Consider the following 27,156-nt stretch of genomic DNA (forward strand, 5'->3'; position numbering starts at 1 on the left):
TTTAAAAAAAATTTAAAAGGATATTTCATTATAGATATACATAAAGGAAAAATACACTGTGGTATATTTATACATGTATATTGCATAATTTGATTAATAATTGGATTAATTCCACCGTTCTTCTCTTTCCCATCTTCACACCCTCCTTCTCAATTCCCATCCTCTATTCCACTGATCTCCCTTTAATTTTCATGAAATTCCCACTCCTTAACACTGCTAATTGAGGTTACATTTCCATTTTATTTATATTGGCATACTTATTCTTTTATTTTTAAAAGGACAAACAAAATTATACATATTTATTGTGTCTATTATATTTTTTAAATGTGTATATATTGTAGAATGGCTCGATTAACATACATTTCCTTTACATTATTTACTATTGTTATTGTTATTATTATTTATTTTTGTGGTGAGAACAATTGAAATCTGTTCTCTTAGTGATTTTCAAAATATGGTACTAACTATAACCACTGTATTGTACAATTGACTCTTGAACTTATTATTCCTTTCTAACTGAGATTGTACCATTTGACCATCTTCTACCCAGTTCACAGTTGCAGATCCTGAAAACTACCATTACAGTCTCTGCTTCTATGAGCTAAACTTTTTTAGATTTTGCATGTAAATGAGAGCATGTGGTCATTGTCTTTCTGTGCCTGCCTGACTCATTTCACTTAATATAATGTCCTCCAGGCTTATCCATGTTGTTAAAAATAACAAGATTTTCTTATTGGTCAAGGCTGAATAGTATTCCATTGCATAAATATACACCATTTTTCTTCATTATGCAATTATTAATGAACACTATTTCATTTTGTATAGGAGCCAAACCTTATCTTAAAGGATAAAGAGCCAATATGCTATAACAAAAACTAGGAGAATGTGACATTGTGATTTTTTTCATGGCTTTACCATCACAATACAGGACATTCCTCAAAATTCTGTAAATTTAATTTATGCTTATATGATATATAGATATGTTTTGACAGTAAAGTCAATTTGCATTTTAACATCTATATGATAAATCATTATGTCATTAGTGAATTCTGGTAACATACCAGAACATCAAATAGAGCAAAGATAGAAATTTATTATCTCTTATATGAATAAGTTCAGTTGCAGGGAGGTCAAAGTTAATTGTGCAGGTGCAGTCTTCAGAGCCCTAGGCTTATTCTCCCTGCACAATTGCTCTAGAAGGAAAGTCTAAAAGCATTTATTGCCTGAATCAACTCTCTCAAAACAATCTTCCTAGAAACCAAACAACTTATTGTCTCATTGGCTAGAATTTGTCACATGTCAACAGTAATGATAAAAGAAGATAAATTCAGTAAATAGGTGTATCATAGACTCTCATAAAATGGAATTCCATTGCAAAAAAAAAGTGGTGTGTTAGTCAGATTTTTGTCACTGTGACAAAAGACCTGACAAAAACAATATACAGGAATAAAGATTTAGTTTGGCTCTTGGTTTCAGAGGTTCAGTCTATGGTCAGCAGGCTCCAAGGCAGAAACATAGTAGAAGAACAAGGTAGTGGAAATCTGCTCAGCTCGTGGCAGTAAGGAAGGAGAGATACAGAGAGTGAGAGGGAGACAGGTTGGGGGAGAGTGAGGGAGAGAGGCAGATGGAAAAGAAGGGACCAGCGATAGTATAGTCCCCAGGGTCATACCCTCCATGACCTGCTTACTCCAGCCACCTGTCTATAGTCACCACCAGTAGTCCATTTGCATTATTAATCCATCAGATTCTATTCACTGGTGAGCTCACAGCCTGCATCATCCAATCATTTCACCTCTGAACATTGCCAATCATCATTGCATCATCCAATCATTTTACTTCTGAACATTGCCATGTTGCTTAACACGTGAGCTTTTGGGGGATATTCCAGATCCAAGTCATAATAAGTGGAAAATAGATGTTGCATGGAAAATGGTTACCTTATGTTGACACTTTTTGCCTGCAAAGGTCAGAAACTTAACTAAAAGTTTTTTTTAACATTTTTTTTGTTTCTCTCAGGCATAATAAATAAATGACATTATAGTAGATTTAGAGTTGAGCATGGCTGTGTCATTTTTCATGTTGGTCTACTCTCTCAGGCAGCTATCCTTATGGCCTAAGTTTCAGACTCCTCATGGCTGGTGACATATCCAAAGGACAGGAAAAGAGAAGCTTTCTCTATTTTTAAACTAAAAAAAAATCAAAAACCAAAACAACACATCTTTCCTGCAGCTTCCCAGCAGTCTTTCCATCATGAGTCATTTCCCAGCATTACGTTCCACGCTCATTCCTGCAGGACTAGCTACATACTTTACAGGGCCAAAGGCAAAAATAAAAGTTCAAGTCTCCTTGCTCAAAATTAAAATTTGAAGGTGAGGATGGAAGAACATTAAATCAAGCATGAAGACCTTCTAACTATGCCCATGAAGTCAGTCCTTTATGCCTGAACAGATCAACTGGCAAGGAGAGTGAGTTCTGCATGATTGGCTTGAGTCTACAAAGATTCACACACTGGGCTGAAGGAATCTTGCCTCCCATGAATAATATCCCCTATAAAGAAGACAGAAAACAAACTCAGTATTCTGTTGTAAAGGACAATGATAGCAATGCTTGTTGTATAGGCAATTCTAGTTTATCACCTTGGATATTATGATGAATTTGGGATTATATTTTTCTGGAGCCATAAAACAATATTGGTCCCCAACTATCATAAATCATGCTGAAAACATATCTGACTACTCAAAAAAAATCCCTCATATTTAAATGAAAACAATAAGAACTACTAACTTTGGTTTTTATTTGTTCACAGTCAATAAGGGTGATTAAGAATATGCATAGATATGCCCCTTGTGAATTACATAATTAAGAAGATTTCATACTTAAACATGTATCCCAACTGATGAAAACAACAGCTGGGGTGACAGACAGGAATTGTTATCAGCATCTGTTTGTGTGGTATATCATAAGACTATGTGAACAGGAGAATATTAGAAAGCAGAGACATGCCAGTTGTCAGTGGACATTTGTTTCTGTGGATTTTGAGTTTTGTTTTCCCCAAATTAGAAATTGTCTCAAATTGAGAGCAGGTGAGGAGAAGTAGGAAAGAAGTACCAGATTCTTCACTTACGCTATTCCATTTTAATGCATACAATTTTTTTTTATAAAGTAGGGCTCCTTCCTTCAATTTTGAAAATAAGAAATACCTCTTTAAGGCCTGGTAAAACACAGCTGCAACATAACTCAAGTGTGTCCGACTCCAAAGACCAGGCTTTTCCTACCATGCCATTAAGCAATGTAACTTTTCAAGTTCCAGACTTATGTTTAGAAATATTTTATCTGGGACTGTTGAAAACTATAATCTAACTGGCAAATGTTGTCTAAAAATAATCAATCTTTTTAAAACAAGTTTTTTTTTTTCATCATCTTGAAAAGAAAGAGAAGTTGAATCTTTGCCTCAAGTAAGGGTAAACTGAGATGGGAAGAAATCCATAAATGCATCTACAAAGTGTTCCAGAGAAGATTCAGCAGGGAAGATCACAGGAACATAGCAAAAAAAATGGACTTTATTACCATTAGGGTATGGTAAAAACTTAACATGTATCTTCAGGAGGAAAATGCTGAAGGAAATGAATGAACTTCTGTAGCATCAGCATGAAAAATGGAAGCTAAAGGATATAAAGAAGTAAGAATCATGAATTAGTGGGATACATACTATGTAGTCCTTAAAGAATAAAAACAATCTTCTCTAGGCATGACTTTTACAAAACATTTGTATTAGAGCTGAGTGACAGCTATATAAAACTGTAAATGATAAAAAAAATGTTTAAGATAAAAGGCACATAAAAGCAATGGTTTTTCTGTTTTATCAGATGCAGAAAATTGATTTAAACTTTAGAGTTCTTCATTTTGATTATCGTATTTCTCAGTTCTTACATGTAAATTGCTTTCTTTTTCAGGTGTATTTTTACTTTTTATAATTCCTGGATACCTTTAGAAAATTTCATGTTTGCGTTTTACTCCTTAAGCATAACATCATAATAGTCTTACAAAAAGCCTTAATTTTCTATTGCAAAATGTTCAAAACTCCCACAATTGGGTCTATTTATGTTATTTACTTTTCCTCTGCCTCTTTCTTTTTTCTTTTTATTAATTCTTGTTGTTATGCCTGTTTACTCTGATTATCTATTTGAAAATCTATTGAAAAAGTAATTTGAAGAGTAGGATAAGTAGGATTGTTCTTGTCTGAAAAAGGGAACATGGCGTTTATGTTTCCAAGGTGTCTGAGCACATTGGTAAACTGGAAGCAGTGCTTTTAAGTTCCAGGCTTGAGGTTTACTTCACTATTAAAGGATGTGAACCAAGGAGTGAAGGGGAAGTGTTTTGTTGTTTGTTTGGGTTTAGTTTTTGTATTGACTTGGTCTTGACTTGCATGGCTCATAGCCCTTTGTGGTCCAATCATAAGGACCAATTTTTACCAGGCTTCAGACCTTGTCAGGACACAGACTTCAACTTCTAGGCCCTGGATATTCCAGGAAGTCCCAAAACACTGAACACCCACCCAGTGTCTCCTAATGATGAGCAAAGTTCCCAAGACTGAACTGTCCTTATTGTATTGTTCCTGTCTTTGGAATCCTAGCATCTTTTGGATCTTGGTCTTCATAATTACTTGATGTTATATTAGCTTCTTGATACTTTTATAGAAGATGCAATTTTTATTTCAGTCACCTTTAAACAATACTTTCAGTGAAGGAGTTGATCCAAATCATGTAACCTATAATTACCTGAAGCAAAAGCCTTAATTTTCTATTGCAAAATGTTTAAAACTCTAAGATGTAGTAAAACCAAAATACAAGAAACATCACAAATAATTTTATATTCTGATTTTTATAACTTTAATTTCCTTTCTTTATCCAGATGATAAATTCACCAAAGGTGGGCATCTTGTTACTTGAACTCTCTGTAGTGACTTCTGTGTATGGCCCAACACTTAGTTGACACTTATCAAATGAATGAGTGAATTGTGGAATATAGCATGTTAGGTCATAATGGAATGATGAAATTTTCCATCCAACAACCTAGAAAACTAGAGTAAACCATCAGTAAAAGTTTTCTACTTTTAGTACGAAGGGGGAAATAAAAGCCTATTGAACAAACCAGTAGCAATATACTCGGATCCCAAATGGCTTTTCTTTTTTGTCTCAATCTCTGTTTTTCTGTACTATTTGAGGGTTAAGGGTAACCTTAATACTTCTGAGAAGTTTTATACCTTCTTTTAACCAAATTCTAGGTGAGATCCTGTCTCCTTTGAACTTACTTACTTACACCATCCTCAACATGCTCTCTATGGGGTTCACCCTGATGTAGAACTGAGACCATTTCCTTATTTCCTTATCCAAACCTACACTCTTCTGGGCATGGATGTTTGTAGGTAATAGAGATCATACTATACATGAAAATTTGTATCCTGCTATTTTTTCACCTGATATTTTATTATGATTTTTTAATATAATGAAATACTATCTAAAACAAAAATCTGTACATTGTAGTCATTGGTGGAAATGTGTCTTATTTTGCTTTAATCATTCTTTTATTTGCAGAAAATTTAAATTGTTTCCTATTCTGAAATCACTGTGCAATAAATATATTGATCCATAAATCTTTGTTAAATTTTATTTGTTTTACTAGCATGAAATTATTTCTATGGGGGATTTATAAGCTATTTATTATATGAGCTTGTTGAAAAGTTTAAATACATATTCCAAAATACTTTTCCCATAGAGTTTTGATAATGCCAGTTTTGAGCTACACTTGAAAAAATTCTTGAAAATTGTTAATCAAGTAGATTAAACCAAACGTTATTGTTTGATTGTACATCATTTTGACTACAAGTGAAATATTTTGTCATGTTTGGCCTGATAAATTAATTTGTAACTTTGCATTTCACAATGTCACACATTGTTTAAGTGAATGGATCATGAAACATAATCTGTTTTCTTTTCATAAAGATTTAATTGACAAAAGATCTTCATTGTGTTCCTCAGTGACTGTGTGGTGGCTGGGAAATGAAAAGGGATACTGACTTTGTCTGAAGGCCTAATTGTCTTCAACAAGGCAATGTAGTCACAAAAAACCATCAGAGGAAAACAGGCATCAGGTTTAGAATGTGAACAAAATCCACGTGCAATGGACCACAGAATTTTGTAGAAATAAAGGGGAACAAATATCACTAAGAATGGTTTTATAAAAGCCAAGGGCAGGATGTGTTTCAGGCTGCCTGAGCATAGAGAGGAAGACTGACCCAAGTGACCTGGCCTCTTCTCTCTGAAGATATATTATCTAAGATTTAACTCTCAGATCTGAAATGTAGTGGAGAGTGTAAGGATGCAAGCAGATAGGCTAGCATAGAACTGTATATTATGTGAGGGGTGTATGTGTGTTAGAGACAGTTGATAATTTTTTTTACACTTTCTTCCTTAAGTTTCCATGTTTTATTATCATTTTCCCACACTGTTATGAGAAAGAAAATTTGCTTTACATATAAAGGAAAATGAATTTGAAAAAATAAAGGTTTAAATTAGATTTAAATCTTAGTTCTGTCACTTTTTAATTTTTTTTGTGATTAGGCTGATTTCCATTCTTGCTGAGATTCAGTTTCCTTATATTAAAATGCAGTTCAGGAACCAGGCGAGGTGGCCCAATCCTGTAATCCCAGAGGCATGGGAGGCTGAGGCAAGAGGATTACAGTTCAAAGCCAGGCTCAGCAACCTAGTGAGCCCATAGGTAACTTAGGGAGATCCTGTCTCTAAATAAATAAATAAAAGAGCTGGGGACCTAGCTCTGTGTTTAGGCAATCCTGGTTTCAGCCCTGGTACCATTTTTTTTAAATGTAAGTAAGAAATTATCTTTTCCTTTCATGTAGGATAGCTTTGGTGATCAAGGTGACATAGATAAAACAAATTTTGAGATTTGAGTGTTAGCTCATAAAACACAAGACTTCAACTAGTCAGAAAACTGCATTCCTTGGGTGAGTGGTTGTTTACTGTGTATGAGTTAAGATCTGACTTATTAAAACAATTTTAATGGTTCTGAAGTGATAGGAAGAAGATTTTAAGCCATTCCATAAAGAAAAAGACACAATGCAATAGACTATGGCCTCAAAGAGTTTGTCTGCTTATTTTTAAATGTCAAGTTAAATCCTTTTTTGGATGCGATCAGAATAACCCATCACTTTGACATGGTGATAGCCCAAAAATCATGATCACAGGAATGGATAATATTTTTTAAACAAGCATATTAACGGGGTGCTGAGCACTCCCTCTGCCCAAGACAAAGGCTACACAGCAGCTGGAATGCAGAGCAGTCTGAGCATCAGCAGATATTTCTGACACATCATGAACCTTTGGAACAGCATGGTATTCTTTGATAACAGATGATACAAAAGCATCCTTCCTACTGGGAGAGGTGGCTAGAGAGAGAGTGACTCTGAAAGGGAAGAAAGGCAGATCCCATCAAAAATATCTCAGCTGGGCCTATACTTATCTACATTTCTTTCAGCAAAAATAAAAATATTTATCTTCCATAGGATCAAATCATCAGAGGTTTACCATTGTTTAATTGGGCAAATTCCATTTTGTATAATTTCTGTCCTTGGCTTCAGAGCTATGGGGATTCTGAGGCAATGTCAGTATTTTTAAACTTTTGTTTGAAGAAAAGATACATACAACTGTGGCTTTCATTTGCTCTATAGAATCCTTCATGATCAAACATTTGAAAGAGCCAAGCTAAAAACATGCAGATAATCTTCTTTTACAATCCTCCTGCCCTTCAGTTAAAATGTCATCTGTATCATCAATCTTTTTTTTTTTCTTTGCTCTCTAAGCTTTCCATTTGAAGGAACCATTGTTGCAATTCCCTCCTGTGCTTCCTGCCCATTCTTGGGGCTAAAAATCATTCTGGTATACTACATCATAAAAAAAAACTATGTTTTTGATCTTTTTCTTCTTTTTAAACACAACAGTAAACTGGTTTAAGTAGGAGCTTGGGAGTCCAGCATTTCTAGGCTTGAGTCTCTATTATATTTACAATCTGTGTGATTTTATGTATTTGAGACCCTGGGGCTTAGTTTCCTCTTCTGTAAAACGAGGATGATGACTGTACATGCATTGGAGGGCTGTGAAGCTTAACTCAATATGGACTACAAAGAGCGAGGCAGAGTCCCCATCACACCTGTTCACATCACACCTGAATTCACCATGACAACTCTTAATCAATGGGCAAGCCTTCAGTACAAGGAAGTTTCTGATTGGCCTTGTTCATTGATATACCCATACTGCCTAGAGTAATGCCTGACACATAACAAGTGCTCAACAAATATTTTGTAGAATGAATGAATAAAATAGATGAATAATCTCTACTTAAATTTCCATGCTGTTTCCTGACTTTCACCTCCCAGAATGCAGTGCTTCAGAGCCAACCTGCCTGTTGTTGAATCTCAGGTCAGTCCCCTCACTAGTTGTAAAACCATAGGCAAATTTCTTCAGTCTTTTCACCTCAGTTTCTCCATTTGCAAAATGTGGATGATAATACCAGTGCCTATTTCCCAGGATTATGAGATTTAAGTTAATACTTAAACGACACTGCAGTGCAGGCTACATTAGTCATGCCAAGCAAGTGTTTGCCACAATAATCTGACTCTCAGAATTTTGCTCCTTGTCGTTTACAGCACTTTCTGTCTTAGATGGACTTTCTATGGCTTGTCATGTCTCTGTGTTATTCACTCCTATTTCTCCAAATTGCATTATGAGCCTAGCACATACTAATTGCTCAACATATGGACCTCAGGTGTGTGTTTCTTCCTGTGCTTAAACAACTCCTCTAATGGTGGCCTGTCAATAAGATCCATTCCCATTGCTCACCACCTTCCCTTCTTTTTGGCATCCGATGTTTCATTTCCAATAGCCACTCAGAAAACTTGTTGCATGGGCTCATGATCGCCTCATAAAGCATCCATTACAATGACTATCTTTCATCATCTCTTACATTTCCCATATTATTACAGACATTAAGATTACCAACACCACTTTCTGACCCTGTTATAATTGTGAAATTTTTACTTTAATACCACTTCTTTGACCTTGGGCAAATTAATCTCTCTGTGCCTTCATTACTTGTCTATAAAATGGAAATAATATAAGAAGCCTTTGACATTTTCTGTGGTTTCTATGTCTTGTGAATCCATTTATGTTATAGATTACTTGGGATAATTTTTAACCCATAATGAATATATTCAGTAAATCTTATCAAATATTAATATTATTGTTGTTATTGTTGAAATATAACCTGTTCTCTAAGGCACAAGTTTTAACTGATTATATCTGGGTTTAAAACTCAGACAGGTACTTGTTTAATATTTGACTAGCACATTGTGATGCTGATTGTTTCCAACTAGGTAATACAAACTTGAGGATTAATCCTCCCTCTGCAAATTGAAGTGTGGGGTCTTTGTAGATCAGTGTGCCAGGAAAGTATTTTACACCTTGAATCTTGACCTGATTAATATGAATGACTTCCTGCATGCTTAAAACATAATGCTTTCATCAAGTTTTCCTGTACATAATCACAATTTTTGACACTACTTTTTATTTACCACACTGATTCTTTGCATGAGTGGCTTCCTCCTCTTGAAATGTCCTTTCACTGACTCACATTTTATTATCAAAATCAAAATCAAATGAAATTTTTTGCTATCCCTTGAACATCCCTTCACATTTGGGTTTTGCATATATATTACATGCAAAGTTCTTTCTTTCCTGTTCTTTTCTTTCTTCCTTTTAATTTTTCTTTAGTAATGGGAATTGGACCTAGGGTTTCACACATTCTAGGCAAGGGCTTTACCAATTAGCTACATTTACAGCTCTTTAAGTTTTCTTTCTTTCTTTTTTTCTTTCTTTTTTTTTTAATTGTGAGACAGAGTTCACTAAGTTGCCAAATCTAACCTGTGACTTGTGATATTCCTGCTTCAGCCTCTCCAGTAGCTGGGTGTAATGGTTAATTTGAATTGTCAACCTGAATGAATTAAGCAATGCTGAAGATTAGGATGCTTCTGGTTGTGTCAATGAGGGTGTATCTAGGAATGATTGGCATGTGGGGTAACAAACTGTAGTGGAGACACTCACTAAACATGGACAGCACTATCGAATAGAGTGGAGGCTTAGATGGAATAAAAACTGGAAGAACAAGGAAGCAACAGCAGATGCAAGCTCCATCTTTCCTGAATGGGTTCTTGATTGCTGCAGCAATTGCCTGAGGACATCAGACTGTTGCTCCTTCACTCTTTCAAAGTGGACTCTGCCAGTGATTCTCCAGTCTCAAACTGGGGTAGCATCCTTTATCACTCTTGTTCTGAGGCTTCAGCATCTTGGACTATGCAGCTACTACTCCCTTTATTTCTCCAGCCTACAGACAGCCATTGTGGACTATCCAACCTTTGGTTGTAAGCCAATCTAATAAATTACCTTTTTATGATCATACATACTGTTAGTTCTGTTCCTCTAGATAACTCTGATTAATCCACTGGGGTTAGAAGCATGCACTACCATTCCTGGCTACATTATATATATATATATATATATATATATATATATATATATATATATATATACACACATACATATACATATCTATCAAGATAGGTAGATATAGTATGTGTNATACTGAAAATGAAATATATATATATTTCATTTTCAGTATTTATGCAGTGTTTACCTACATGTCTGCTTTCTCAGACAAAATTTAGTAGTCCATTCTATAATTACTCCTATATCCATAATAAATAGCACAAACTTTCCTGTAAAAGCACCCAATAAATGCTTACTGAAGTAAATTGCATTTTCAAAATTAGATACTATCAATGATAAAAAAAAGACTGTTGATGTACATTTCCTTAGTTACAGTATAATGGAAGAGCAAGATTCCTGAAGAATCTTCGGAGTAATTTTAATACTAAGGGGATTCACCTGAATTTTTAAATGCAATATAATCTCAGATGTCTGAGACTTGATTAAGATTTAGAAATGAGGTAGACAGAATTCATGCACTGAAAGGGAAAAGGAAGTGTGAGTGGAGGATGCTGAAGGTCCTTTGAGAGCTTACATTCCGGTAGTGGATTCAAGGCATAGTCGTGAACAAAAATCACACCAATAAAATTTAATAAGGTATAGATATTAATAAGCAGCATAAAATAGGAAAAGGCAATAAGCTATGGGATTTCATATATATTTGATTTGAAGGTAAATCAAAGTGGCAGTGTGCCATGTGTTTGAGGGGAAAGTTTCCAATGCTGGTAATCCACACGGCCAGCCTGGTGCCGTGGTGCTTTGGAAGGGGTAGTGGCCCAGAATCATTGGCAGAGATATCTCCCCAGGCATATTCAATCACACAGTTGAGAGCTGCTGGCCACCATCACAGGATCAGAGTTTCATGGTCCAAAATCAGAACTGAATCTGTCAAGTCGTAATGTTCTCCTGACAAAATTTGGACAGGAAAATTTAGATAGAGCACTTCCCAAATGTACGCATTCTTATAATCCACATGGGTTTCTCTCCCCACTCTTCCATTCATTTTTCAGAGTCTCACTCTTGTATTCAAGATTTTACTTTACTTGTATACTTTATTGTATTATTGCCATTCCATAGAGCAGAAGCCAGGGTCAAACTTGTATCATTCTTATTCTTACACCACTGACATGTCAGCTGATTGTTCTGTCTTCAATATTTATCTGGATTCTTTTGTGGATAGGTTATTCCTATTTTCCAATAAATGTAAGCTTTTATTGATTGTGAAATTGATCCCTATTGAGTTTGTGCCTGCCATTATGTGAGGCAAAGGGATACAGTGTTGAGTAGACAGATTATTCCCAGTCCATGGGGGGGCTTATGTCCTAGTTCCTGGATCACAGACACTTGGCCTCTGCTGGAATGGGTATTGTGAATAACAGGTGAAGATTGCGAAAGGCTCAAGAAACAGAAGTGCTTACATATTCCTGATTACCATCATTTCTAGACTAATGTTCCACAAAGTGAATAAGGGTACCAGGGGCCACCATGCTTCCTTAGGCTGTACTCACTACACTAGGTAGATCTGGACCTGTGAGCTTGGAGGCCTGTCAGTCAGTCTTTGTCCTTGCTGCTTCCAGTCAAACTTGGTTTTATAACTTGGTCTTAATCTTCCAAGCACCTGACATGTCACTTAGAGATTCACACCTAATGCTTGAGCAATAGCTCAAACCTGATGCTCTCCCCTTTCTTTCTTTGATTTACTCTCTGCACTATAATTCAGTATCTCCTTAAGACTACATTGACTTCCTCCTTGGGCAAAGGCCCGCCAACATGGCACAGTCCTTGTGTGACTCTGCCTGCAACCTTGCCCATGGTATCCCATTTTGTTTAAGTCTGGCCTCATGTTTACTGTGCAGACTTTTCAACCACTTCACTGCTATGGGCAATGCAATGTGTTTGAAATATGGAGGACAGACATTTTACCCTTTTCACTGCCCTTTCTGTTATTAATAATCACCGTGACTTTTCAAAGTCTCACCCTTCTCTCTCCACCCGCCTCTCCGTGGAAGTGTCCTGTCTCCTGTCTAATTAATGACCGTAGTTTACAGACAGTGCAGCTGTCTACACATATGGTTCATTACCCTTAAGACAGAAAACGATGTAAGAGTTGAAGGTTTCTTTCTCAGGGTTCTTTGGGCAACTATGAAGGATGAAATCATTAACGTGACTTTTAACTAAAACAGGGCCTTGTGGTATTGCTTCATCCAGTTGCAGTTCTAATGTGCAGATTTGAGGCCTTATGGCTTTTAAATCAGGGTTTATTAGCTTATGTTTATAGCCAAATTTGCCTGGTGCCAGAGCTGAAAAATAATAATAAAGCACTTTACATTGTATCTGAGCTTTCTAAATGTCTCAGATGAACTAACAACAATAAAAGAAATTAATTAGAAAAACAGTTCTGGTTCTTTCCTAGAAAGAGCACAGGCTGATTACTAGAGCAGTGGGCATGTTTATGAACAGGGTGACATTTATAAACCTGAAAAGGGGGATTTGGTGCTCCACAGTTGCTTTCATTTGTTCATGTGACACATATTTATTGTTGACCAGATTCTGATCTAGGTATTGAGTACTAGTATTAGTGAGGAAGAAATATTTTTTTGCTGCCTAAGAAATTAGATCACTTTGCTGTTTGAGTACTCATATAATAAGATTCTTTTGCTCACCTCTCTGTCTAGTTTCTTCCATCTCTGCAGTTCTTCAAGGTGGCTTGTGGCAGTTGACAGGTGACTCTGTTGACCTATTCTGCAGCCAGGTCCTGAGCCACACAGGAGGTTGGGTGGTGTAGACACCCCCCTTTCATATGCCAGTGGATGAAAGTGAGCCTCTGTGCCTAAGGTTACCCTGAGAAACAGGTGCTGGTCAAGAATCATATTGTCCCTCACTGTCTTGTTCTTTTTCTCCTTTACCTCCCAGACTGCTTTTTACTGAAGGTCAAGTTTAAACCTTCCTCTGTGACAGGCCTTTAGCACTCTGAGCTCCAGTGAATGGCCCAAGAGTTCAGATCTGTCTCTATTCCATGACCCAATCCGTTTGCTGTCTTTTATTTGTTATTTTTCTCTCTGCTTATCACATATCAGGATTTCAAAATCTAGCTTTTCCGGTCTTTAAAGGGTCTACAAATAGACATTAGTCTCCCTGGAATTGTAATACAAAATGCTAGGAGAGAGCTCTTGGGTTGCTTCACATTGTTAAAGTGACTCTAATATATCTCTTAATTACAATTTGAACTTTTCTTTTCACTCAACACTTTTGCTTTCTCCAATCAGTCACCATAACACAACATTCACAGCCATGTAAATACACATCACTCTTCAATTCTACCTCCAGATTGTACCTCTCTCCTGCCTAACTTCAGACCTAATGGGACATTTTCCTCTTTGGAGTCTCACAGGCTACTCATACTCGAGCTGTCCTATTTTTCTCCTTCCACACTTTTTTTCCCCCTTCCACCACATTTTTTAAAATCCCTTGCTTTCTTTGATTTTTCTGGATAATGATGTCCTCAGCTAAAATGTATATAAGAGAGAAATTGAGCTTACCTCTTTTCTCATCATTGCTTTATACCAGTTTGTAAATATGGTATCTTATGCCCATTTTTCTACCTAATCATAATCTCCTTGCCTCCATATCCTCTGGTACTGCCACTGCCTTACCTAAAAACCTTTTAAGACTCTAAGCTTCTTAGCTGCTCACCTGTCTATTTCTGAGACCTTCTAAAGTGTCTTCTATATATAGGCCAGAGAGATATTTCTAAGATGCATAGGCAAACACATCATTTATTTATTTAAATTATTTTACTGCCCATGTTTCCTATAGCGTGGGATAAAATAAAAATTTCATTAGGATGATCCATATTGCATCTCATGATCTGATTCAGACCTGCTTCCCAAACTCATCTCTTGGTTATTTCTTGTGTTTAATGGTGTCTCCAATGTTTCAAGTTTTTTTTTTTTTCCTGACCTATATAGTGCAATGCCCTCTTTCTGAGGGTGGGGGCTGGGGCTCATTTCTTCATTGCTTGACTTTATGTCCAATCATGTCACATGCTTGGTTAATGACATATTAGTATATATAGCACAAGCAGTATCCTGAAACTACTTGTATTGCTAGCCTGATTTGTTTGTGTTTCCACCACCACCATGAGCAGGGCATGCCTAGTCTATCCTGCTGTTCCTGGAAGGAGCAGGATGGTCAAGTGGAGCAGAGTTGCCCCAGATGAGTTTCTCCAGCCAAACACTGCTTAGAGCAGATTCTCTGCAAATGGGTGAGAAAGACCAGATGGCATAACCCAAGCTCATGGTCTGTTTTTGTGTACCTTTGAATTTTGGCAAGAAGATACATTTCCATAAAGCTTCCTTTACTGAGAACCTATTTAACTACCAAGGGCTACCGATAAATACAAACTTATCAACCTTTACTTTTAGGATTTGTCACATTGGTTTTCTTCAAATTCTTGTCTACCTAGTGAATTCTTACTTCTACTTTAAGATTCAAATCAAACATTGATTCTTCAGTGAAGCTTTCTGTGAATCTGTCAAGAAAGTTGTTATTGTCTCTCCTTTGGCCTTGTGGTACTTTGCATGTATTAACCAGTATATTTGCATTTTATCATACATATTGTCCTTATTTTTATGTCTGAACACCCAAAGGGCAGGGCTGTCTATTATCTAACTTTGGGCAAGATCAGGGAAGCCTTCACAGAGGAAGACATACTTAACTTGGACAGAGGAGAATGGACATGAGCAGGTAGGCAGGAGGTTGCTCAGGAAAGCCTTCATCAAGGGGCTAATGAATTAGAAATGGTAAATAAATAATCACATTTTCTTCAATGTTCCTCCTTCTTCCTGGTGTAATGGAACCTGTTGTTTGGTGCAGTGAAACTCCTCTAAAGGCTTGGTGCTGGCTGTGGCCTGAAACACTGTGCTTTTTTTTCCCTCTGGGCAGAAAAACCATGTGCTGCATGGTTAGCACCTGCTCTGCTCTGGGCATTCTGTCCAGCTGTCCAGTCTGTGAGAGATGGTGACATTTACAACTATTACAAGACAATTGTCTTGGCTGCCTTCCACAGTACCATCCAGGTCCAAGTGGCTACCATCTGGCAGGGCATCTGCTCAGCCACTAGGAGGGCTTTGGATGCAGCAACGTGCCCATGGAGAAGACATTGCACTCTGGCCTTTGGGAGAGGAAAACACATTGCATTTCCACCCATGCAAGAGAGGCACATTGAAAGGAACTTAAAGGGGGCCTTTCCACTGTGGCAGTGGTTCTTTATAGTTTTCAGGATGGAGGCCCCTGACAATATGTTTAGGATGCATTTGATGAGAATGCAGCCTTTGGAGCCAGACTGTCTGGGTTCCAGTCCTGGCTGCTTTACTTTATTATGTGACCTTGAAGCAAGTTTCTTAGCCTGTGGCTAGTGCTGAGTCCATCGTCAATTGATAGTCTCTATTATTATTTTTAGACAAAACTTTGGGGGTTTATCAACACTTAAAAATTCTGAGGCTGCCTAGAGTTTCATTGCAGTGCCCTTCAATGATGTTCAGGTATTATTCCAGTTTATGCTTGCCTTAAATCATAGACATGCTGAATATCGGTATTTCTGTAGATTTATGATGTTTGCTGACACAACTGGGCATGGACACATAGGTTCTATCTGCTGGTACACTCACTTCCTCTTCATCAATGGACTGCTCCAACATTCCAGACACCTTTCAGGTGTTATTTCCTCCTGGAAGCCATTCTTGATTACTTGCAATCTACATATTGTCATATCTTTCTGTGCTCTCTGTAATGTGGATGGATGAATGAGTGGAGTACATATGCATCTGATCTCTATTGCTTTCATTTACCGAATCAATAAACAGTAAAATGAAGTATTTTGCTACCTTCTTAGAAAAAGAGAAACATCTCTTCTTTCTTATTTAGATATGAATTGTAGTCAAAAAGGCAGAGAATTATAAAACCAATTCTAGAGAAGGAAATCAGAACACTTACATGCTATTTTCATATCCTAGTCTCCTCCTGTCTGTGATTATCTATAGTCAAAGTAAGCATCTAGAAGAGGCTATATTTAGGAAATTGATGTTATTGATCTAATATAGAGATATGCTTGAATGAATCCAGTTATTTTTAAAATTTATTGTTGTTAAATGAAATTATGGTTACATGCAATTACTGAATTTAGAAATAAAGATTAAGCTATTTGGCCTCTAGATTTTTCTTTTTTCTGTAGATGAGTCCAGACATGGTCTTAGACAAGTTGTCTAATTTGTGTAATTTGAATTACTATATAGAGTTTACTCCCCAGAAAAAAATTTCCAGCCTGAGATCAGATGTATGATTCTTACCACTTTCACCAGTGCTTGAGTGAGTTACAGTTCTAAAAAGTTTCTTTAGAAAGATAAACTTGTCAACTGAAATGGATAGTATCTTAACAAATACAATTAAAACAATAATAAACATTAACATACTTGTTCATTTGCCGGATATTTCTTGCTTATCTAAACATAAACATGTTTGTTAATAAATATTCAGAAAAAAAAAAAAAACAGTGAGCAAAACAGATACATTCTTTCCCTCTAGGACTTTTGAATCTTCTAAAGAGACAAACCAATGAATGATTATAATAAATAAACAGAATGGAAAGACTGTTGGAAGGCAATAAATGTTAGGAAGAAATTAAACTCATTAAGATACAAATGTCTGTGCTTTACACAATCCTTCCCACAGTCTTGTTTGATCCTTCCCCACATATTGTGATAGGAGGGGACATATTTTTTTACATTATAGATGAGCAAATAGAGGCAAAAAGGCAATTTGGTGTTTAGCCTTGCCTGGTCTTGAGTTCTTCATACACGGCATTAGTATTTAAAAGCACTTATTGGCTTAGATTTAACTAAAAACTTATGGTCAATCCTAGAAATAGAGACAATCTTACCTCTAAGAAAACCTTCTTGGAGTGAACGCTGAATAGCTTTGATCTTAGTCTAGCTCAAAATTGTGTACTGATTTTAACAACAGTCACTTCCTTCCTTTCACCTGAAACTCTAGTTCCTGGTTTATAAATTAGTTTTAGTAACCGGCTCTTGTTTTTTGAGCTTGAATCTCTGCCACATCATTTTGAGAAAAAGACCTTTGCTAGTATTCATGCCAAAGGACCCTGGACCCCGAACTAGGGTTTAGAGCATTCTCCTGTGGTCTTGACCCCTAATGATAAAAGCAGTGTGATAAGATGTTCTTGGTGATGGAATATTGAGTTAATGAAAACATACTGACTCTGGAATTGGGGCTATCAGGATCTAAGTGAGAGAAGTGCCCCAAACGAGGGTCCAGATTGGAGATCAGAACCAGCATGTCATCTAACGGACACAGAAGCAAGGGTGGCAGGAAAAGTAAGATTAATTCAAAAGAAGCAAATTTAGAGGAATCATAAAAAGTATTCAAGGATTCAAAAATTATTTATTATTTATTCATCATACAGATTGCTGATTTAGTCTCTCTCTGGAAAAGATATGGTCTTTTCCTAGCACATATTATTAATAATAAAAGTGCTGATATCATTAAAAATAATAATATTTTACATTTATTCAGTTTGTTGGGAACTATATGGTACATTTGCCACACTTAGTTTAATCCTCCAAAGAATCATTTGACATAAGTAATATTTTAAGAACCTACAATTTGAGAAAAATCAATTGATATTGCCAGTTTTAGAGTTAATAAAAGGAAAGTTCTAGAGGTTCTAGAGCTGAATTATGAATGTATACTGAATAGTTTTATACCTATATCAAGTTCAAGTTTCTTCATATATACAAAATAGAGTTCATAAGATTACATTAAGGAGTTGTGATAAAACTCAATTATGCACAAAATAACCCAGGGCCTGGAATATTGTACATAGCCAAGATATTTGTATAACTGTTATTCATTTTGTGTTCCTGAATCTATGTTTACCCAGCTGGGTCTGATTCGTAGCAGTTGGGTCTGGTCCATAGTGCATAGCCGAACCACTGCTCCTTGTATCTAGGGCAAATGAGGGGTTGAATAATGACTGTAAAAATCTTATTGAGTGCAATTCATTAATAGTTATGGATAGATATCAAAGAGAGGTTGGCAACACATTAGTATTCATGATGCCATTTGTCTTCCTATTCATTAAAGGCTGTCTTGAAATTGATGCTGTTAGTTGGTTTCCTGTTTTCTGTTTTGGTGTCTTTGCAGGCAGGACATTAATTTCATAATTACTTTGAATATTTTCTTACAATAAATAGAACAACCTCCAGATATTGAGCCAGGAAACCTCAGTTCCTTACCTGTAGTTCTTATAGTCACCTTATTGTGGGAGCTGAAGCAAATCACTTCTCCTTGGTGGAGAAGAGATGTTAGAGAAAAAAAGGTCAACAGTTTGGTTCTAACTCCTGCCAGCTCTGTGAACATGAACAAATCATTCAACTTCTTGGAGTAAAAACTGTGTATGAATAGCTTGTACTTGCCAAGGCCGTGAGGTTAGAAGGAATAATACATTAAGAATGATCAGTACATTACATAAATGCTTAATAAATACCATTTTCTTTCCCAACTACTTGAACTCTGAGCCTTTTCTTCATCTGAGAAATGATTGAATTAACTAGAATAGTAGACTATATATCTCCATCTACTAATTATGTATTTCTCAGGAACCTCTTTTCCTAAATCTGGAATAGTAACATGAAAAATAAATAAAACGAATTTGCTCTGATTGAATTTGCGAAAGGAGATCTGCTCACATTATCTGTTTGTAAATTCCACCTCTGTTCTTCTTTTAAAATTATTATTTTAATTGTACATTATTATAGGGTAAATTATGAAAATATTATATGAAATTAAACATTTTTTAAAAAAAAATTTGGACTTAAAACATAATAATTATATGTACACAGTATGCTATTTCAATACATGTGTGTATAATATGTTGCCTTCTCATAGTACTGGTGGCCCCTCAGGCTTCTCTTCAGAGTACTAAAGTTCCAAGGAACACAGCTCATAAATAAATATAGATATATTGCACATACACATATACCTATTACATATACACACATGTATTAGCTATTAGGTTGTGTTATTCTTAATGAGTAGATGAGTTGTCTTTAAAATAGGTTCCCTTTGTGTTTTGGGAAAGGAAGTGGAGAAAGCTAATCATTTTATTATATTACTCATAATGGTAGAGCTTTTCTTTAGAGTGTGCAGAAGAAATATAGCACAATGACTTAGTTATAGTACTGGTTCTTATTATCCTACAGACTCAGTGACTCTAATGGATTTACTTTCCTTATCATGCTAGTGAGTGGCATACTGAGCAGTATGTCAGTTACCTATTGCGACAATAATGCTACATGAGAATATACCCTAAATTCAGTTTCATGTAACAATAATTATTCTTTCATAATTCACAAATCTGTAAGTCAATTATTTTGACTCCTTTCATCTCAGAAGAACTTCTGATATTTTCTTAGTGAATTCACATATATGGTGAATGACTAGGTATCAACTTTGGTCAGTGGGAGAATTTGATCTTTTTGTGTCTCATCCTTATTTTTAGTTAGATATTTTTACTGCTGTAGCCAAAAGACCCAATAAGAACAGTTTAGAGGAGAAAAAGTTTTATTTGGGACTGACATTTTGAGAAATCTCAGTCTATAGACAGCCTACTCCTTGGCTCTGTGCCCAGAATGAGAAACACCATTTAGGTAGAAGGGCATGGTGGAGGGAAACGGATTAGCACATGACAGGAAAGAGAGAGAGAGAGAGAGAGAGAGAGAGAGAGAGAGAGAGAAACAAAGAGAGACAGAGAGACTTACACTCAACAAGAACAAAATATAAGCCCAAAGGTATGTTCCCAGTGACCTCCTTCTTCCATCCATAACCACCTGCCTAGGGTGACCAACCAGTTAATCCATTCAAGTAGATTACTATACCTATTAGGTGAAGGTCCTCCTATTCCAATCATTTCACCTCTAAACTTTCCTGCCTTGTCTTATACGTATACTTTTTTTTTTCAAGAGGAGGAGGGGAGGGTCTTCATATCTAAACCATAATATCCTCCAATTAACTAGGCCAGGTATATTATAGCAAGTAAATCAACAAGCATTTTTCAGGCCTAAATGTCTTTTGCCAAAGTAGATCACACAGTCTGTCAGACTGGTAGAGATTTACAAACTTTCACGACAGTGGGTGTTCTTATAATGAGAAAACTCGAACCATAAATGTAACCAACTTACCACTGGTAAATATATACAAAAATATGAAGCTACTAATATATAGGCCCATAAATTGGCCCATCTCTGGTCCTTCACTGATATCTGTAGACGATAATGGAATAGGAAGCTCACATGCCAAGTCTGAGTTCTTCCTTTTACTATAAGGATACTGAACTTCCTATGTCTCAGTCACTCCTTCTATAAAAAGAGGATAGTAACATTCTTTTTATTGTAAGGGTATTTTCAAGTTTAAATTAACTATTGTACATAAAATGTTCAGATCCTCCTTATATTTAATGTGTACTATATAAATGTTAGAAATTATTAGGTACTAATAAAAATAATAGCAATTTTATGATTATCATTCCCTGAATTATGAGCATCTATCTGTACACACAAAAAAATCTCTGACATCCTCACTGGAAGAGAACTACTTATTGTGACAATGGTGAGAACAAGATTTAGAGTCAAACAGATATAGATTGAAATCCCTGCTTACCATAAATCACTAATATTTTTGTTATGGGCAAGTTATTTTTCCTGCCTGGAATTCAGTTTTCCCATATGGCTATAGGAACTCTTAAATAATGAGAATGAACTATATTTTGTTCACTATTTTATTCCCAACATAAATACAAAGATTAGCATTAATACATCCTGAATAAATATTTGATGGATGCTTATAATGTTTTCCTTCTTTCCTTCCTTTCTTTCCATATCATTCCCTGTTCACGAACAGGAGGCTGTTTCCATATGTTGTCTATAACATGCTGCTGTGAACATTTGTTTCCAAGTCTTTGTGTGGACATATGTTTTCAGTTAAAATGAGTAAATATGTAGGAGTAGAATTGCAGGATTTTGTTCACCTTTATAAAAAACTGTAAACAGCATTCCAAATTACTACTCACATAGTGTGTGTGCGTGTGTGTGTGTGTGTGTGTGTGTGTATGTGATGTCTAGCTCTTTATTTTGCTTGTTTTCATTTGTTATATTATTGAGGCATAAATATTCTTCATAAAACATCTGGATAAAATTTCTTTGTTACAGGGCTGGGGTTGTGGCTCAGTAGTAATGTGCTTGCCTAGCATGCATGACGCACTGGGTCTGATTCTCAGCACCACATATAAATAAAATAAAGGTCCATCAACAACTAAAAAATATTAAAAAAATTTCTTTGTTAGCTATATGGCTTACATTTTTTTTTTCTGAAACTGGATAGTACCTTTTCATTGTCTTTGTGATGTCTTTTGATAGAAATAAAATTAAGGAAGATCAAATTATCCATATTTTTATGAATATTGCTTCTGTTGTCTCAGAAATTTACTCCTACCCTAAAACCCAAAACTTTCCTCTGTAAGTTTAATATTCCTAGCTTTTGTTTTTATATTAATGATCTATCTTAAATTGTTTTTGTGGGGCAATGCAACTCCTTCCCTCACAGTATAATGATAGCAATAAAACCCTAGTTGACTTTGTCTTGTATCTCTGTTGCCCACAAAGTGGGAGACACAGTACTAGCTTCAAGCTGTTTTACTTTCCCTTTTCTTTTCTCTCAACTGCCATTCCCCCTTCTCTTTTCACTCTCTTTCTAGACATGGTACATTTTATAACAACTTTGTATATCAATTGACAATATTCTTCCTGGACAGTTTTTATTTGATTGAGCCAAGGCCACCTTGTCTTAGAATCTTAGATTGTCCCAGACTCCTCAACCCTCACTTACAGAGTATCTCCTGTATCTTTTCTCAGATGAACAGTTAACAGAGCATAGATTATTCTAATTTAACTATTGGAAAGTATCAATATTGCTTTTATATTTGAACACTTCACTTCCTTAATGCCATGTTGTTCTCAGGGAAGAGATGTGCTGGTCATTCACTTCCTATGAGTACAGAGGAAAAGAAAGATACTAAAATGGTTGAGCCAGGTACCAGGGATTCAAAAGTGCTGAATAGATTAAACCAGATGAAGGGTTGGAGATGGTTAGAACTACTGAAATAAGAGGCTTATTGTTCCATGATGATAGAGCTATATTAATCATATCATAGCTAGTTTTTAAGATATCAATGTAGGGTATTAGGCATTACACTTATAATTATAATCAAAGTATAAAAGGGAAGACATGGAGCACAATGACTTGCTAATAGATAGAACATTGTTTAATTCCATATAATGTTAAGAGTATAATAACAACAACAGTATAATATGGAAAGCTTAAGATTAAACACACACACACACGCACACACACACACACACACACCCCTTCCCTAAAACGTGGGTCAAATTCAAGGGAAAAAAAAAAAACTGATATTGTACCTGGTGCTAGATTTAAATCCTGAAGCCCTAGTTAATAGGGAAAGAATTAAAGGACATTGAAGATAAAAAGTGGCTCTTACCTTAGAACTGGCCCTCTCTTCCTTAACCTAAGCAGTGTGTGATATGATGCCTTGGGGAAAAAATGGGATGGTTTATAGGAAATGACTCTGCCTGATTTTAATATTGCCCTTAGGGGGGTATACAATGTATCTTTGTAGATATTCAATAGCTTAGTCTAACTTACATGGAAATTATATTGGTATTTAAAGCCACAACTCCAGCAAGATATTGAAGAACATAAAAATGATCTCTAACTTGGGTGTTTTCTCTATACTGCTTACCCAGAAGCTTCTCAAAGGGATGAATGGAAAAAATATAGTGATATGATTGTCCTATTTATTCTTCTCTCTCTCTCTCTCTCTCTCTCCCCCCCCATCTCTGTCTCTCTCTTTCTGTATTAAATCTAGCATACATTAGATCCTGGAAATACTTCCACTCTACATCTATCAGTTTCTTGTTGCTGTATGATTCACAGTAAACTATACAATCAGGATCATCTAAGGGTGATAACTTGGTTTTGTAAGTTGAATTTAAGGATTACTTTGTTATGAATAGTTGAAGTTATTTATCAGTAGTTTTTGAATGTTAATAATTGATTTAGAATAATAAAAAGAAATTGAAACTAAACTACGTGCTTCTGCAAAATTCAATGTGGTATTGAGAAAGAGCACTCTGCCCTTCTGCTTTAACACTAGTGAATAGAATTATGCTTGGTCAGGAAGCCACAACTCTTGTAAAACTTTATTAGTGTTCAAGATCATTAATGGGAAGCAGAGGGGAAAAAGAAGTAAATATAAAGTGTCAGTTTTAGACAGTCAGAGACAAGTTCATTGAGCTGTAAATTAAATCAAATGCCACAAAATATGCAGATTGTAAAAATGTCCATTCTCTGCAAAGCTGTTAAACTTTAAAAGGTCTTTTCAATTAAAATGACTAAGATGAGTACTGTGTCATGTTGTGTGGAAAGGGCTTGCCTAACAGAGAAGATGGGTATGGGAAAATAGTGGGGGATAGCTTTTTTCTGTGTCCAAAAATATACACTGGCAACAAGTATATGCTCAACCTTCCAACTACAGGTTCAAGTTTCTTGTCTCTTTGTTAATCTTCTATACATATTATTACATTTTTGAGGAGTTTTCAATAATAATGATTTTCATACCTGTTCTGATTTTGCTATCTACTTTGTGCTATTTTTGTCTTTCAACCTGACACTAGTTTTGGGTTGTGAAGATTAGTGTATTAGTGCATCCGTATTTGAGATCTTGGGGGAAGGATCTTGTTGAGTACAAGGTTCTGAATCTTACCGTAGTCATCATAAGTGGGGAGGTAAGACACCACGCCTTTCTTATAGGAAGCACAATGAATGTCTCTCCAAGACTGTATCTGGAGGCAGAATGGTCAAAAGTTGGCAAATGCCCATCTATCTATGACTCTGGTTGCTTAATCCAATATATATATTATATATATTTTCTAATTTTTAAGAAAGGGAGAATGAAGGAAAATCGAAGAAAGAAGGAGAAAGTGAAAGAATAAAAACAGAATATACCACAATAAAAAGCCAATAAACAAAAAGCTACACTGCCTCCCCCCAACACACACACACACACACACACACAAAAACAAAACAAAACAAACAAACAAAAAAAAACCTTACACTCTGGGCAAACACTATATAATTATTTCTCCTACAAGCCTAAACAAACTCTTATCTTTCTCAAAGGAAGACAGTATTCAGTCAGCCGGTGCTTCCTCAAGCGTTTTGGATGATGTCTATTTTACTTTTAGTATGTACTGATCCTGCAATCAACAGATTAAGTTCCCATACACTGTGTCTAAGTAGTGGGAATCATGTGAATAAAGAAATGGAAACACACTGTTAGGAAGGAAAGACATGTGGGTGTTTGAATGTCTGGGTAACTACAAAGCCATAGCTGACGTTTTTATCATTTTTATTCNGATAAATGCATTAGTGCATTCATGATGGGTTAGGTTTTTTGATTTTTTTTTTTTTTTTTTTTTGCTATGCTCAGGGTTGAACTCGGTGAAGTAGGCATGCTAGGCAATTACTCTACCACAGCAATGAACCTCCAGCCCCCTGTGGGGGATTGAACACAGGAGTGTTCTACCACTAAGCTATATCCCCAGCTCTTTTTTTTTTTCCTTTTGATTTTGAGACATGGTCTTGCTAAATTGCAAAGGTTTGCCTCAAACACGTGATCCTCCTGCCTCAGCCTCCCAAGTAGCTGGGATAACATGTGACAGCATGCCCAGTGAAAACTAAGTTTTCACATGAATTTGAGAGGGGACAAACATTCAGATCATAGCAAGAAGGAAGACACACAATCAGGTCTGGTGAGCCAATCAAGATGGGTCTAGTAGAGTACTCTTCTGCTTTTTTTTCTCTCTAGAAACTTTGAGTCTGGATGTGAACCTATAGAAGATTTCTCAGCAGTGAGAGTTAGGCAGAAGTCCCTGAGGAACATCACCTCTACCCAAAGACAAATTCTTGCTAAAAACTAAAACAAAACAAAACAATTTTACTCTTCCTCTCCCCAACTCCTTATGCCTACTATTTTATTTAAGCACAAGTATTAAAATGGAATATATTGTGATGGCTTTGCAATATGCACGAATTTAGCTCCCACTAGAATTGTGGAGTGAATGCATAGCATTCACCATTTAATTTCTTGTCATGTGATATCTTTTTTAAACTATGTTTATTGGTTTATTCTTTTTTGCATTATTATTTGTTGTTTCTAGATATACATGACAATAGAGTGTATTTTGACATATTATACACTGAAAGAATAAATAATATTTATTTCAGTTAGGATTCCATTATTGTGGTTGTACATGATGTGGAGTTACACTGGTCATATATTCATATATCAGTATAGGAATGATATGTCCTATTCATTCTACTGTCTTTCCTATTCCCATATCTCCTCCCTTCTCTTCATTTCCCTTTGTCTAATCCAGTGAACTTCTATTCTTCCCCTCCCTTTTGTGTGTTAGCATTCACATATCAGAGAAAACATTCTGCCTTTGGTTTGGGGGGACTGGCTTATTTCACTTAGCATGATACTCTTCAGTTCCATCCATTGACCTGCAAATGCCATCATTTCATTCTTCTTTATGGCTGAATAATATTCCATTGTGTCTATGTACCATATTTTGTTCATCCATTAATATGTTGTAGGGTACTGTGGTTGGGTCCATAGCTTAGCTATTTTGAATTGCTATAAACATTGATGTGGCTGTGTTACTGAAGTATGCTGATATAAGTCCTTTGGATAGGAACTGAGGAGTGAGATAACTGGGTCAAATTGTGGTTCCATTACAAATTTTCTAAGGAATTTCCATATTTCTTTCCATAATCGGTGCACCAATCTGCAGTCCCGACAACAAAGTATGAGTGTACCTTTTTCCTCACATCCTCTCCTACATTTTGTTACTTGTATTGTTGATAATTGCCATTCTGACTGGAATTAAATGGAATCTCTGTATAGTTTTGGTTTGCATTCCTCTAATTGTTAGAGATGTTCAACATCTCTTCATATATTTGTTGACCACTATGTTTCTTCTTCTGTGAAGTGTCTGTTCATTTCCTTAGAGACTTACCCACATAAATACAGTTATCTCACACTAGACAAAGGCACAATAAACATACATTGGAAAAAGTTAACCTCTTCAACAAATGGTGCTGGAAAAACTGGAAATCCATACATAATAGAATGAATTTGAACCCCTATCTCTCACTCTGCACAAAACTCAAAGTGGATCAGGGACTGAGGCATTAGATCAGAGACACTGCACCTACTAGAAGAAAATGTAGGCCCAACTCTCCACCGTGCTAGCTCAGGAACTAGCTTCCTCAATGAGACTCAAAAAGCACAAGAAGTAAAAATCAAGAATCAATAAATGGAATGGTA

The sequence above is a fragment of the Marmota marmota genome, unplaced genomic scaffold, assembly GCF_001458135.2.
Source record: "Marmota marmota marmota unplaced genomic scaffold, marMar, whole genome shotgun sequence".
Taxonomy (NCBI): domain Eukaryota; kingdom Metazoa; phylum Chordata; class Mammalia; order Rodentia; family Sciuridae; genus Marmota; species Marmota marmota.